The sequence below is a fragment of the Tasmannia lanceolata genome, unplaced genomic scaffold (assembly GCF_043159265.1).
Source record: "Tasmannia lanceolata isolate RefF3 unplaced genomic scaffold, GAP_Taslan_0.1 ptg000003l, whole genome shotgun sequence".
Classification (NCBI taxonomy): domain Eukaryota; kingdom Viridiplantae; phylum Streptophyta; class Magnoliopsida; order Canellales; family Winteraceae; genus Tasmannia; species Tasmannia lanceolata.
Window position 1 is genome coordinate 63,507,795 of NW_027518680.1, and position 4,241 is coordinate 63,512,035.

The 4,241-nt window shown below is 36.8% G+C and overlaps 1 long non-coding RNA gene across 1 annotated transcript; it reads right to left on the reverse strand.

Moving 5' to 3' along the window:
* Nucleotides 1–1,973: 1,973 nt before the first annotated feature.
* On the reverse strand, nt 1,974–3,331 carry LOC143864435 (uncharacterized). Its single transcript, XR_013241157.1, has 3 exons — nt 3,049–3,331; nt 2,645–2,839; nt 1,974–2,306 (listed from the first exon to the last, which is right to left on the reverse strand). It is a non-coding gene; the product is annotated as an uncharacterized LOC143864435 (long non-coding RNA).
* Between the last annotated feature and the right edge of the window lie 910 nt (nt 3,332–4,241).

Sequence of the window (4,241 nt, forward strand, 5' to 3'; positions counted from 1 at the left end):
AACCCATTCTTTGAAAATTAGGATAATGAAACCAACCCCAAGAGTAGATGAAGGTTGGATATAGGGTGATTAACTCTATCTCTGAGATCAAGTCATATCCCCTTCTTCTCCCTCTTTTTTTTTTTTTTTATTAAAATTTTTAGAGTTGAAAATGTAGAATGAAGAGTTTATGATAATTTTGAACAAACCATATCACAGAGAAGGAAATGAACCTTAATGAAGACCAAGATTTCGGAGTATATGCAAACACAAATCACACCATAAAGAAACTAGATTTTTGCAAACCTGAAGAAGATGATTGATGCCCAATGATCAAGGTTGTCAATGACACGAGGCGATGACGATGATCGAATTAGGCGACAGAAGATCGAATTTATTGATTGGAGCTGATTGTGCTATTGGTCGACGATCGCCAGGTTGAGCGGGTTGGGGGTGATGATCGGTAAATGGGCCCACAATATCTGGATCTCCCTCTTTCTCAAAGAGAATGGCCGAACCCCCCTTTTTGCTTCTCCCTGCAACTCATTCATTTCCTGCTTTTGCTCCTTGCAAATCCTATGCAATGTAAAGATCTTTCCTCACTGAAAACCTTAGTTCTACTTTCTTTCCCCCATTTGTTTTTGCAGACAAGTGAAAACCTCCCTGAATCTGTTGGATTAGCACGTTGTAATTAAGCTAAAAATAAGCAGAAAAAATGAGGGAATCGGCGACGGCCGGAATCTTGGATGTTTGCCGGAGAAAAGAACTGATTCTCCTCTCTCCTATTCCTTTCCTTGATCTTTCTTCTCTTAAGGTTATAAAGATGAAAAGGAGCTTTAGATCTTAGGTTTAATGATGTAGGGTTTGATGGATATGGGTTTGAGAATGGGGTTGATAGAATAGGAGATGGAGGTAGGATCGGATTTAATGGAGGTTACCGGATTCCGGTGGGTTATGGCCGGAATCCGGTGGTATGAGTTTTATTGGGTTGTGAAGAAGAAGAGGACGATGGAAATGGGTTTTAGATATGATCTCAGCTCACTGATCTGATCCAATGGCCACCAAAGATTGCTTGTGAAGGAAGCAACATAAAATTACCAAGAATGCCCTCTTTTACATGGGAAATGAAATATTTCACCCCCCTTCTGAACTTGCACCACGACACTGCCTTAGCTCGTTCGCTAGGCAAACGTGCTTGGATCTTGACAAAATTTTACAGGGACCTTGGTGGGACCCTAAGCTAGCCTAGGGTGTAATTTGGGGTCCTAACACACTAATTTGAAAAAGTTAAGCACAAAAATATGGAGGCGTAGGGCATGGTCAAAATGGGGTGTCTACAAGTATAATTGGTGCTTCTGAGTGTTTAAATACTGGTTCTCAGATATCAACAGTAGTTCTGAGAACAAAATATTGCTTCTACACATTTAAATAGTGGTTGTAATTGTATAGACATGAGTTTCATCCTCGTTTACTCTAAATAGAAACATAGAGGGCAATAGAGAGATAGAGAGATTATGACAATACACCATAGCATTGTAAGGAGGATGATGGCAATAACAAATGCCTAACAAAACTAGACCAAATCCCTAACAAGTAAACAAGATGATGACAATACACCATAGCATTGTAAGGAACATGTTAAATCATTACAAGAAAAGGGACATTCACCGACGGTCATGACCGTCGGTGTATATACCAATGAATGTCGGTGTAACTTACACCGACACTTTTAGTGAACGTCACTGATTCTACCGTGCCTAAATGTATATATCGACGTTTATTGAAAAACGTCAGTGATATCATTTATACTGACCATTGGTGAATATGCTATTCAGCGACGGTTTTGGAGCGTCGGTGAGAAGACTGACACTCACAAAACGTCGTTGAATAGGATATGGCTGCACTTTCATTGTTGAAATCACCGACGGTCCTGACCATCGGTAAATATAGATAAATATTTTTTTTAAATCCCTTTATTTTGAATTTGCCCATCAAATGGAGATACAACCTGTAACATGTACATAGGGATCCTATTATACAACCTCACACTACAAAGGCATTGAAACAAACCATCTTTACAAATTATAATTATATAACAAACTAAATTTACAAGCAAGGACAATATATTGAAGATTGTAAACAAGCTAAAGTTACAAGCAAAGATTGTAAAAAAGAAGAAAACCATAGAAATTATCACACTGGCGTGGAACATGGATAAATACAATAGCTTATAGTTGTTCGATCTCGTGCAACCATTCAAATGGGAATCCGCCAATCGTCATGAATGTCAAGAATGAAGATATAAATATGAGCATTGACCCTCTCTCCTGAAAAAATAAAAACCAATCAAAATTATATGAGCTAACATATTCATCCTTTGTTTCTTGAGTTGTAGGTGATTTTCTATAGCATGATATAATATGCTTGTGTTTTCATTTCAAGGGGATTAAGTTTTCAAAACTTACAGATGTGGAACTAAAATTTAGACGTAAAAACAAGTTTTCTTAAAGCATAAGTAAAATACCAAAATACTCATAATGACTGTTTAGAAAACGAAACCAAAATAAGGATCATTTGGTGAATCATTTTCTAAAAATTTTTAAAACTTCTATCATTATATCTTTGTAAACTAGAAACATAAAACAAATGCCTTAATAAATCCCACCTGAATTGACCCAAAACTGTAGCCAATGTTAGTGTATATGGTGCCAATGCACAGAGATATTGTGACGTAAATTGCAAGACGTAGCCAATAGTAGCCTAGGTCCCTGTACATGTTCACAAAGGATCTTTTGGTGAGGACAACGCATTGAGTAAGGAAACTAGCTTGGATTTCCTTCATCTCCAAAGATCCTCCTTCCTACAAATCAAATGGGCCCTTGTAAGCATGTCATTAGCACAAATATAATTAGACCAAAGTCATAAAAGGTTGTCTAAAACAGCAATGAACTTGTTCGACCAAGCCAAGTCTAGGAAAACCTTAGCCGGGTCGACTTGCTTAGGCATCAACAAGTTATGAATTGACCAATGGGCTTTTAGAATACTAGTAGGTTCAACTACAGGGCTTACCATTTTACATATCTCGTGTCTTGATACTTGTTTTTTTTTTATGGGTATGTCTTGATACTTGTTGATAAGTGATGGATGACTTGTATGACTTCACAAGAATGTCAATTGCTTCAGTAGCCGTTTTGGTCCCTATCCCTTGCTCAATGTCCTAATAAAAAAACAAGGATTTGAATAGGATTTCTTTAAGAGATGATAATAGCTACTAAAACATGAGTTTTTATATGATGAAGAGCCGTATAAAGCAGTATTGGAGATCCCATCCTTCATATTTGATCCAACAGCAGCTCACTTTTTGCCTCAGTGATTAATAAAACATATGCACTTAGCTGCATGTTAAAAAAGTGAATGGGTCCCACGTGCATCCAAATGTTGTTTCAGACATGAGTAACTCAATTGAGGATGATAATTTTTTCTTCCCAGAAATGATGTTTCCATATAATTGTGTATCTGATTGTGCACTCCCACCAACAAATAGGCAGGAAGACAATTATTATGCTTTGCAGGCTTCATTTCTATACCTGAAACTTTCTATCAGTAATGATTGTGGTAAATTACGAAGTTTTTAGAGGTGTGAGGCATGAGGTGTAAGGCCTCATGAATTTTCAAAAATTTTAAATTAAAAAATTAAGAAAAAAGTAGAAAATTGTGAAAAAATCTATAAAAAAATATCCCTTCATTTCCCTTATCATCATCCAACTATCGTTACGTAAAGAAAATAAAGAATGAAACCCATCTAAAAGATATTACAAACAATCAGTTAATGTCCTAGCGGTCATTGAGTTTGCAAGACGACAAACAATCAGTTCATTTCTCTATTCTGGACTGATAAGACGACAAAACTGCTAAGACTTCTAACGGATGAAAGACTCCTAAGGGATCTCATCCCTCTCTTCCTCACCCTCACCCTAACTCTCTCTCCCAAGAGAAGAATTTCAAAATTTGCAAGAATTCGTTCAATCGGGAAAAGTGCCCTTTACTGGACCCCTCACCTCTAGTTATAGACTGGAGGTGGAGGTCTAGAACCTTCCATCCAAGTGGAATACAATTGTCTTATAGGTTGGCAATTGATGAGTTGGCATACAATGATAACACATGCTATTCCATAGAAGAATATGTTATTCCTAGAAAGAAGGTATTGTCGCGACAAAAAGGTGCATTTTAGATATAAATTAATATGAGGTTAAAAATGTTTT